The sequence below is a fragment of the Ambystoma mexicanum genome, chromosome 11 (assembly GCF_040938575.1).
Source record: "Ambystoma mexicanum isolate Mex_15411 chromosome 11, UKY_AmexF1_1, whole genome shotgun sequence".
Lineage (NCBI taxonomy): Eukaryota > Metazoa > Chordata > Amphibia > Caudata > Ambystomatidae > Ambystoma > Ambystoma mexicanum.
The window spans coordinates 413,513,709-413,526,062 of NC_090934.1; the positions used below are offsets into that span (position 1 = coordinate 413,513,709).

Here is a 12,354-nt window from a genome sequence, read left to right on the forward strand (position 1 = left end):
GTGACACGTGCCACTAGCAGGTGTCACATGCCATGCCCCAAAAAAAGATTTTGCATGCCATGGCAAAACAAATATTAAATATGTCGCCTTTGTCTTCGTTTTTCAAATTATAATCTCTTTTTTGAAAATATAATGGGAAGCTCCAATTATAATCCTTTTTAAAAAAAAAAATTAAAATGGGAATGCCCACAGAGGATTCGATCTTAACCTATAGACCGCATCTCACAAAAATGATCTGTTCAAATTCTACCTCTAATGTGCACTGTGACATGGTTCAGTGATGGTCTCTAATTCACTTTTTTAATGTCAGTCCATTTGACATCAGCTAGTCCCGAGATTGGTGACATGCTGTGGCATGATAAGTGCTTTAAACCATGCAATTGCTGAAAGTGTTTTAACCCACAATGATTGAGAGGGTATTTTTCACTTGTGGAATATGTTTGAAATCATTTAAACTGTACATTTTACATCATCCAGGCCAGAGATTGGTGGCACGCTGTGGCACGTCCCACATGTCACATTCGTCTCCTACCCCTTCTCCACTGTGATGAACTTATTTTATTGATAATTTTGTTTCTTCTCTTTTACTATTTCACCACTGTTCTGGTGGAAGAATTGCATATAAACGTTGTATTGTCATTGTGGCTTCGTGTATTTTGATGTTTTGGATATTATGAATTTGTCTGGTCAAAAGTTAATTGGATTTAACTATATGGCGTATACATTTCCAGAATTCAAAGGGAAAAATAACTAGATGACTGTTATCCACCAGCATAGTGTCCAAACTGACACCGTTTCCGATGGAATGTCGGCTCCCTAGAATTCTGTTGGTTTGACAAATTACTCCTTCACTCGACTTGCTCGGTAGTTTACTTTGTGTTCGATGATTCGGTTTTCTGTTACTCGATCTTATCGTGTTCGCTCTGTGCTTATGGCACTCATAATAACCCTTCGAAACGTTTCAGTGTACGCATGCGCACCTGAGAAATATGGGGTCGACCATATCCAGGTCAGGCAGCTCAGGGTGATTTTTATTTTTTTTCCATTGGACGGAGTCTGAGAAGCAACGCCTGTCTCCAACTTGGTTGCCGATTTTTGCTCATGCGCAGATGGCACACACGCGAGGCCTGAGGCTTCAGCCGTTCATCGGCGCTCCATCTATGTTCTCGGCGCTCCGTATTTGACGGGTCCAGTAAAGAGGCGGCCGCAGAGAGAGTGCAGACCCCCCCTGAAGCGGGCGTGGTGCAGGTGAGAGCCCCTTTCACCCAAAGAGCTCTCTTCCTTCTCGCATTGCATCCTCGCTCTGTGTAGACCTCCGCAAGTATCCCAGGAAGCTAGTAGAGGCCTCAGTCAATAGGAAGCTTAGCTCAGTGCTCAACCATTAAGAAGATGTTTTGCTCCCTGTCTGCTACGTCCTCCTAGATACGTCTTGAGGTATTCTAAAGGCACAGGTCTGTACTGTGCCTCCCACAACAATGAGCTGGTACCTTTTCCAGCACCAAGTCGTCTGTACCCCTTAACGCACTCCCGTCTCCCCATTATTGAGTCCCCTCCACAAGGATTCAAAGTTTGTGTCCCGTTACTACACCCTGACCCATTTGACCAGCCACATGTGCACTCTATAAGAATATACCTGTGCATCCTCTTCAAGTATGGGCCACTGCCCATAACCTAGCATAGACCCTCGCAAACAGAAGGCAGTGTTGAACAATGCAATTCTCCCCACCAACAGAGAATGAGGCCAATATTCCCCCACTCATTCAGACACAAAAACGGACCAACTTTTCTCCTCTAACCAGGAACCACTAACATTCTAGGGAGTGATGAGAAGAGAAAGCCTGTGATCATTGCTAGTAACACACAAGCCAATCTGACGCTGCGTGACTTCTGAATGCTGTTTGACATCAATATTGCCTTCCATCTCTATCGTGGGATCCTTTACCGAAATCGCACATACAATAGACTTCATACAAGCTGTGATCACCTCAGAATGTAACTATTGGAATGCCCTGTGCACTGCACTACATGTAGTCCAACGACTTCTGTTCGGCATAAAGGTAGTCCAACGACTTCTGTTCGGCATAAAGGGAAGTTATCATAGCACTTAATTGTAAAGATCCTAATTCAAAACTCAATGCCATTTTCGCCTGTATCTGCATTGTAGTCCTATCGACCCGAGATCGGCTTACCACAACATGCTAACCACCCGTAAAGCAAAATACATCAGATGCATATACAAACCCCCTCCATGAACCTCCATAAGATTCGTACCCAGGCCTCGCAAGCTATGAACTATGAACTTAAGTCTTAATGTGGACTGCTTAAAATTTCGTAGATTTATGAAGTCACTTATTCTATTCTGGTTATAAGTTAATGTTATAGAAATCAAGTCCTTTCACTTGCTCCTGGAAATAATCGCAACTATATCCTCCTTGCATCGATTCTGTTGGTTATACCCATAACACCGTTATTCTTCGCCTGTTACCCTGGGTGATTTCCAAAAGCATTTTCTGTCAACACAGCATATTAGTTCAATTGTTATCAATATGCAGTTAAAATGTAACAAGCTTGCTTTCAGAAGAAAAATAGTAGTTCGTTTATTATCTAGGTTCTTCTGCCAATTTCACCACTCTCTTTGCACTTCATCCACCAAGTGGTAATGAGCAGATGTTTAACAATACACGCTTTACAAAACTACAAAATAAAAAGAATAAAATTAAAACGACCAACATTTCTACAAAGCCGTTAGCTTAAAGCCGGAGTTATGCTATTTGTACAAAGACAATCAAGCAGTTAAACACAACGAGAGATATGTAAAGGCTTTTATAAACACTATTTCACCCTGTTTTATAGAACAGCACAAACGTGCCCCTTCCAAATACTTTACATTAGGGTTAACAAAATTCCAATCCATGCAGAAAATTACCAGAACCTGGTTGGTTTGTAAGAGAGAAACTCGCCTTTGTAAATATGACAGCCATTTTAAAGGTAAATGGAATATAGGTTATGCTTCACATTTATATTTCTCCAAAGAAGCGTTGTGTGCCCATATCGCAGAAAAGGCGATACTGACAGGGGAGAGCAGATCCTTGAATTGGAAAGGCTATATTTAAGCTGATGACAACTCTGTTTACATGTGTCTGAGACAACCCCTAAGAAGACCTTGGGAGCACCCTTACCCTGCATCCCACTCATTTAGGAAAGTGGGGAATACGTTTGCCCAGGCCCCTCTGTTTCATACTCCCCTTGTACCACCTTTCAGCAGGGAGTGGGGCCCCTCATCCTTGTAGCCAACAAAGGATGGAGTTGGCATCTGTCAATTGACGAGAGCCCCAGCCAGAAGAGGACGTTTCCACTCCTTTGCTCATCAACTTCCTACCTGACCCACCCAGCCTCTATGCTTTTCCCAAGTGTCAAATGTTGGACAACAGGCGATGATACCCCTCCTGCCAGCAGTGGTTGGTTCCTTCCCCCTCATACGCATTGGCCTGACTTCTGATGCTTTAAAGGGTTACAGAGAGACATTGACGAGCTAGGTTATCCTTACGAAGCAGATCCCGTTTTAAATACGAAGTCACAAAAACTGTGCCTTCTTTCATCGTCTTATACGCTTTAAGTAATATTTCTGTTCTGTTTACCTGCCATTATTTCTCTATTACTATGTAATACATGGGCAGCACAAAACAGTAAAAGGAGTTTTAATGTTGATAGTCATGTTTTTGATAAACATCTTTTGCAATAATACAACAAACTAACAATAAACTCTTTTTGCCTTATTGCTTTTACATGTCTGCAATATACCTGCAAAAAATCTTTTTGGTTTGTGGAATGTGTCCAGAATAACCAGGAGAACATGCATTTCCTTTTCAGTCTCTGCACATAATCCTATTCTGTGTGTGGTCTGTGATCATGAAGGTAAACCAGAACTATAAAGCTAAACCTCGGTCGTTATAGTGAATGAACAAAAATGTACCCTTCCAGTAACCCTCTTGATGTTGGCCATTCACCCTTTAATCTTAATGAAAATCCTAGTTGTACAGCAATTTCTGACCTACGCCTAGTTCGAAGTTCCAACTCCTGAGGCTACAGGAGGATACAATATCAGAATTGGCTACTCGTTATAATTCTGTGTATGTTCATGTGTATATGATGATTGTTCATTGTAATATATGCCTCCTATGTTCCGCTAGTACCTTTACTATGTACCTCAAACAATGTAACTTGGAGGTTATCTGTAACCTGTGTCGGCTATGCGCCCAGATGCCCCTGGGCCATGTGCGCACTATAAATAAACCAAATAAAGGTGCATCCCCTTTCGTAGTGTTAAAAGCTGACCCTGGAGTTATAGTGCTTGTTTTGTGAGATTTGGGGGGGAGGGGGATGACACTGCTCCACTCAGTCTACAAACATGTTTGTTGTTCTAAGCGTCTTGCATAATAAAATCTTGATTTGGTTACCTAAAACATTTTTGAATGCAAGATTTACACACACTCTGGTCTGCATCCGTGTTCATTTATAGTGCAATAATTATCAGTAGTATCATTCAGTGGTGTTTTAAGGGCAATTTGTTAGCAGAATGTAGCTAACACGTTTTGGGCATGGCTTACTTTCTCAAGGCTAAAAGTTGAAGAATAAAAGATATAATGAAAGCCTGTCAGGGCAACTGAATGCAAGGTGTAAAGAATGCCCCTGAGGTCAAATATTAAGGATCTCCACATTGGGGAACAGTTTTGTTTTGTGGCTAAGGGGAACATTGAAAAGATGACATGCAGCATAATAAGCGACACATGAAAAAGCATGGCAGTTTCAACTGAATACATGAATATTGTTCAGGGTTGTGGTTCAAGCCAAGATTATTTAAAAGGAAATCATTATTAGAAAGCATCCAGGCCAGCAAGATATATATTTAACTCCTGCAACATCCTATATATTTGACTGTAAAATCATTCCTTGAAGTAAGAGAAATAGAATGTTGATTTTACTTTTGATAAAGTGCCTCAACATGCAGCTAGACTTGCAAGACTAATTTGTACTGACCGTGTGCACTTTTTGCTATTAGCTGAGGTATTCCATCTGTGTGGTACACTGTTATGGCACTGATGAAAAGCTTATTTGTTGATATTTTCAATTTCGCCACGATTTTCATTATGATCATTGTGTCTTGAAGGGAGCTAATGTACTGCTGTGCCTCGGGGCTTTCATGTATAATAATGACCCATTCCAGTATGCCTAGTAAACGCAGAAAGGCCTGAATCCAGGCTATGTAGCAAACGCACCAATGCAGGGTTCGAAAATGAGGGGCACTGTGAGCTACTGTTGCGCACTGCAATTGTAGGTTCCATGTTAAGTGCCCATGACTTGATAAGCTGAGACTGGCATTTGTGCTTTGATAGCTGCAGTTCACTTGACCAAATGTAACATGGTCAACTCAGCAGCCATCAGACCACAAGCAGCACAAGCTCCATTTTCAGCTTATTGAACTACAACAGTCCTATCCAATGTATAGGAGGATATGCTAGGAGGATATGCAGAATCACGCTAACGAAAGAAATTCTGAACTAAAACAAAAACGTTCCGTTATCTTTGACGAAAAACAGCTGCTACAATCTATGAAGACATTACGAGGTCCAAATGGATTGAGATAAGAGGTTGACATAATTTAGGGTCATATAGTAACAAAACATTTTCTGTATCCCCCATCTCTAGAAGATCGTCCTTAACTTGCATGCATGCACAACAATATAAAGCATTTCGCCCTTCCTGACTCCTTCACTGCATCTGCACCTTCTTTCTCATCAGATTAAACTGATTTCCAGAGGCAGGGAGTTGTAGGGGGAACAGCATGCAAAGAGCAAGGATAAGCACGTTGAAACTACTACAGTGTTTATTAGGCACACCACAAAAGCGCAGCAACCTAACATTATACACAAGATCTGTATGAAAAATGTATTTATTTTGATTCAAAAGGCCAAGATACATTGACAACGTTGTAATGTTGGAATTTAAACATTCCTGGAAATTATTGTATGATATTCGTCCAAATATTTCTGTCAGAATTGTTGTTTTATAGTTTACCTTACTCTGGGAAACATTGAATATTTGCTTTAAAGAGTGAAACAAAGTGTTTTTGGAAACCTTTGGGCTGCTTCAACAGGTGTTGGCTAGGTTTGACTTGGCATTTCCAGATGCATTTTTTTCTCTTACCATTTAGGTTTAATTAACAGATTGTAAAATTGACCGAGTTTCTCCTATTAGGAACTAAAAATCCAATTGTATTTGTATTCCATTCATCATTATAAAATCAACGAGCTAGATATTTTGGCCAGAAGTGATGATGATCAGGGCACATTTTGGAGTGTTGTGTGAAATGCCATGGCATCAATTAGTTTTCAAAAATTGATTAGCAGAGTTTGCTAATTAAATATTTTTTGATTAGCAAACAGACCCATTTGATTAGGAATGTTGTACTAATATTATTTTTGTACCCAAGACATGAAATGAGCAACAATACAGCAGTTATGTGTACCGCTGAAATACATTAGTGAGAGGAGTTGGGCCTTGCCAAGTCTTTACATTTCAGCTAGACTTGCAGGTTGGTTAGCTTAGTTTACTTATTCAAGAGAAATGCCATTGACCCATAGCAACGGAGGACAACCAATTTTAAAATGTGATTTCTGTAAAATGGTGCATGTTATTACAAACCCACTTTGTTTGGCACACTGCTGCCCCCAGAGGCCAGCCATGCACAATGAAACATGTATTTGATATTTACTGCAAACAAAGTAAATGTTAAATAAAAGTTTCAAACTTCTCTCGTAAATGCTAACCGCCCTTCATAAAATCTATTTGACTATGCGAGCCATAGAAGAGAGTCTGTAAAATGTAAAAGGTTAGCTGCATCAATGTACACAAATAAATAAATATGATTTTAAAAAAAAGCTCTGAAAACATGTTGGCCAGTTGTCTCCCACAGGTGGTTATATATAATACAAGCATAAAGCAAAGCAAGCTCTTGAGGCCAACTTCAGTGTTTGGTATTGCAGTAGATCTGTAGATGTACAGACTGGATGGAACTACTGATCACTACTTTGCATAAGCATCTAGTTCGCTTTGTTTATCCTTTACGTAAGAGGGAAGAAAGAGACTAAGCGGAGTGGATTGTGAGAACTGGGCAAACTAGGTGGAATATTGCAGATTGTGGTCATCTCACTTTCAGGGTACCTGGTATAAAGCAATAGGGTGATGATATAGAATGTCAAGGAGTATGGGTTCGCTCATGGGTTGAGCACTAGTTGCAAGATGTATGCAACCTGCAGGCTACAGAACAAGGTTTGTCATCAAAAGCATTTGATCATGTACATTTTCAAAAGTGTTCACTCGTCGATACGATGCATCTTCTCCAACAAAATGAAATATAGTAGATACTATGACATTTAGATACTTACATAAAGATTACTTTAAAGAATGGTGATGATGCAGTGTATTACAATATTAATGCTGTAATTATGCACTATGTAGCAACATACATTTTAGGAATGGAATTGCATGACTATCTTTGAAAAAAATATACAGCTGGCACATCTTTTTTTCAGACAGGATATAGAATGCTGAATACAAGTATGATCCTGATTACTTCTGGATAGCAATTATTTGAGAAAGAAAAATAAATTCCTGCCTAGCACTCCCAAACATGCCTTTGGCACTTAAGATTTTAGGAGATGATTACTGCTGCACTTTCTCTCCATTAGCACTTGAAGTGAACATAGAAAAGAGGGTGAAGAGAACGCAGAGGGTAAGAGGAATGCAGGGTGAGCTGTGCTTTCATTGAAGGCAATTTAAATAGCTAACTTTGCTATGCAAGTGTCCATTTGATTAGTGAACCTACAGAATTGCATAGCAAATTGCTATGCGACATTGCTTATTTTATGCTTCAAAGCAGAGTGGTGATGTAGGTTTTTCTACTATTCGGAATTTCACATGCCACTCCAACAGGTAGACTGTCTTAGGTTGATTCCTTGCAGCCATCATTTATTTAATATGTACTACTTCTTGAAATATCAAGTGAGATTGTATGAATCTTAGAATCTCCTACTAGGCATATCGTACTGCAGCTTTTAGCCTTCTGAGCAAAGTCCCTGTACAAAAAAAAAAAATACTCCAATTCCCCTTTTAAAGGTGTCTTCAAATCTTAGGCGGGGATTGGGATTAGTGAGATGCCCATGTCCAGAACACATCTCTTCCTTTTCAGGGCATGCACCTCCTATGCCAATGCTGGTGTGTTGATGAATGTGAGCTCTTTGTGTCATGGTCTGCTTAGTGTACAAATTGTTTGTCTTGATTTTGAGATCTGTGCCATTAACTGATCAGGCCTTTGCGAATACTATGTTCAGGCATAAACTGACAGTAATGGTGGATGGCACTTGGAATCCCTGCTTCCATTTCAAATGCTACAAGGGCCATTGTTATGGTCAGACAAGGCTATATTATGCAATTTACGTTTTGCTGTTTGAAGTGCTATCATGCATTGAAATGTGGTAATCTGAAGGCCGTTGTTTACCATTCTGCAGGGAAAGCATAGCAACACAGCATAAAGTACCTCTTATGGGACAAATACTGTAGCTTTGGTCAGTCCCTCTGTTGTGAATGAGGGGGGAATGCAAAGCTGTCAAGTGGACATGTGTCATGCGTGACACCTAGAACCAGTCCTGGCTTTTCCCATTAACCTTCTGGGACTTGTAATTTCATTTTTTACAATGTGTGTATGCCCACCATTTCGAGCAGGCAATGTCGGGGTGGGAAAACAGCCATGGCTCTAAGGGTCACCATGGCACAGAGCAACCTGGAAGCTGTGATGCTGGGAGTTAACGGTTAGCAGAACATTATTTTATTTTCCGTACAGAAGCTGCTGCTGCTGTCACCCATTCAGTAACAACTTTGACAGGGTTCGACATTGAGTTCAGCTGGGACCTGTTTATCTCCTGCTTGTCGCCAAGAAGAATCTTTCTTTTTAGCTTTACACCAACATCTGCCAAAAGTTACTTTTTGACTCTCCAATCCAACTGATGTCGAACAAACACACCTGAAGAACATTTAAAGAATAGAGGGTCGTAAATAATGGACAAAATTATATGTTGCATCTTATGTGGAACTTAGATTTGTTGAACGCTATGTATTGGCTCCTCGTATCCCCACTGGTAGCTCCTTGTCACTAGCTAATGCTGGATATCCTCACAGAACTCCATGGGCATTTACTTAAAGAATACCTTAAATCCAACACGATTCCCCCAGGGCTACAGGTCCACATTCTTCTGGCAGTATTTCTGGAAGACGAAGAATATAAAATCTGATTCAGTCAAATCTCCATGACCATTAATACAGCAGAAAGACTAGCCACAAAGCAAAAACAGGAATTGGACATTCAAGAAGCAGCCTTTCTAGCTAGTGAGGCCGTTTCAGAAGCAAAAAGTAAACTCTATGCCATTAGCCAAGAATGGGAGGCTTTTAAGAAGTTCAATTTATTGAAAAAATCCAATAAATTGAAAACAGATATTGCTGTGTTTTCAAAAGGAAAAAATATATCTGTACTAGGCGAGTGACTATAAAGCACCGAATTGGAACAATAGATTTCAAAATGGGCCATAAAACAAGCGACGGGACACGTTTTCGGACACCTGCTCTTCAGGGAGTGACCCAGGTAATCAATTTTCAGGTCAAGGCTGCAGTAATAGAGGTCAGAATCCTTTAGAGCGAGGTTCCAACAGAGGCAGACGCCCACCTAACAGAGGGAATGGTCCCCTCATGGGACGTCTACAAACCTTTCATACCAGGCTACGGGGATACTACTGGGGAGACGGTGATGTTCAACCTGTCCAAACCTTTATTAACCAATGCCGAGGAAAGTGTCTTGAGAAAGGGGTTGAGTTTTGTGCCAACCAAAGATAACTCGATGACCAATTTAGAAATTGAATTGATTTTAGAACCATAAGATTGAGGGCCTTTTTCATGGACAAACAGGAGAAAGCTGAGATTTCGTTAACCGGATTCAGACCAAAGTCGTCTTTTACACCTGGGACTAATGATATCCCCACCAGAGATAATTACCTTTGAAAGGATGGTGTAAAAGCCCTACCTCAGATTACCAATAACATCATTATGGTACAGACAAAATTTGACTTATGAAGAAAATTATTGCTCTAAAGACAGTAGCAGGCAATAAAACAATAGTCATTAAGCCTGCAGATAAAGGCGGAGGGATAGTAATAATGGACGGGGAACAATATGGTATTTGCTTTAATCAATAACGAAAGCCATTTATTCCAAAATTCTAACAGACCCCACAGATGAATGTATGAAAACCTTACACAATCGCTACACAAAGGGGATAGAATCAGGTTTTCTAAACACATAGGAAGCATGCTTCCTTACGCTGAGAGAATACCGACTACCAACAATATATACACTTCCTAAAGTGCCAAAAAATTGTTGAGATCTTCTGGATAGACCTATTGTCTCGTTATGCAGATGCATTTTGGAACCCTGCAGCAAATAAATAGAAAAGGTTATACATGAGCTGGCTGAGGATTCTCCATCCTTCCTCAAAGATACCTTGGCCACTATAAATTACTATGAGGGGTTGGCCTTTGAAATTGAAACTAGCCTATTGGTCACTTTAGATATTACAAATATTCCTGCAGGAGGAGGCTCTGTTGTGCATTGAACGCAAGTTATACAACCGCCCAATGCCACAAGACATACCCACGGAATTTGTATTAAACCTTTTGAAGATCGCTTTGTGCAATAACGTTTTTCAATTTCTTGATAACGTCTACATACAGAAGCAGGGCACAGCTATGGGGACAGCTTTTGCCCAGAGTCTAGCCAACATTTACATGGCAGACTTTGAAAAAAAGTAAATCTATAATAACAATCCAAGTGTCAGTCATGTTCACAATTGGAAGCATTATATATGATATTTCTTTCATTTGGAAAGGCACAAGGGAACATCTGCAACTGTCAGTGCCTTACACTCAGCCCTACAGACAAGGGGTGTATCAGGCACTTTTACTCCCTAAAAATTGGCAAATACTCCCAAAAAATTAAAATGGGGAGTTAAAATACCCCCAACAAAAAATAGGGGAAAGACATGGAGACTCTCACCCTCACAGCTGCATGAATATGTTTGCACCAGTAGTGCACATAGTACCACAGGAATAAACTACCAATAACTGCCTGATTGGAAGGAGTAAACATGTATTAATGTGTTGGTGTTAAAGGATATTTGTACCGCGCACTATCACACCGGAGTGGTTCCCTAGCACTCTGGCGGATCTGAAACACAGGTGGATAGGTTAGGCGTGTTATTAGTAGGACAACGTTTGGAGAAGAGCAAGGGATCTGAGAAGTGCTGTTGGCAGCTTCAGTTGGGTTAATACCGTTCGGCGAGCATATTGGAGTGGTATTCGGTTCTGAGTCCGTCATGCGCTGTTGTGTGTGGATCTGTGTGGTGCGCTTATTGGTGCGGTGTGGTGTAGTGTGTGCGGGTTACTGCGGTTTTAAGAGGTGTGGTTGTATTTGGTTAGAGTGTGAGAGGTGTGTGGGTAGTGGTAAGGTTTTTAGTAGTTTTGGGTTCATTAGTCGGCTTGTTGTTCGGAGAAATGCACACTCCTATTCTGTCTCCTTTGTGATTTAGCAAAGGTTTTCTTCCTTTCGGTGATTGTTTCAGCATAAGTCTGTCTCATCTCTCTGTCATTATGCTAAGTCAGCTACTCTTTGTGTTTCCATCTTTGTGTTTGGCCACCCCTTTTATCCCACTTTGTCATTGCTGCAACCTAGTCCTTTCTTATCAGTTTACTAGTGACCTACGCCCATACCCTGTGCCCTTTCTGAGTTGTTTGTTATTGTTCTATTCTCATGGGGTTGTCGCTCGCGTTCTGTTCCACCTAGCATCGTATTTCTTGTAGGAGTTTCCCTTAGTCGGTCCTTGGTGTAGTCTGTGCCATTGTATATTCTGTCAGTTTGTTCTTTGTGTTTCCTGTTTGTTTGTCATTTCAGTTTGGTTCTGAGGTGTTGAAGAGCCACATTTTAGGTGGTCTTTGGTGTTTCTCATTTATTTTGGAAGGTTGTTAGAGGTTTCTGAGGCTTGCATATTTATCTAGGTGCAAAGAAATGAATATTACATTTTTTTTTCAGTTAAAACATTTTTATTCGCTTATAAAATACTCTCATTGGGAATTGGACTTTTTTACTTCCTAAAAATAATTTTACTTCAAACTTCAAAAAATAGGTAGTAAAATACCCCCACTTCCAAATCTTATCTGGAGTACTGCTTGCACTGCTAGTTCATGACTTTATCTT

General features: G+C 40.4%; 1 protein-coding gene across 1 annotated transcript in view; it reads left to right on the top strand.

Annotated features, from left to right (window-relative positions):
* The first annotated feature begins 1,067 nt into the window (after positions 1-1,067).
* AMBRA1 (autophagy and beclin 1 regulator 1) overlaps positions 1,068-12,354 on the top strand; it is a 1,783,669-nt gene continuing 1,772,382 nt past the window's right edge. The window contains exon 1 of the mRNA XM_069623220.1: positions 1,068-1,248. The gene's annotated coding sequence lies outside the window, so the exon portion shown is untranslated. The remainder of the gene's footprint in view (positions 1,249-12,354) is intronic.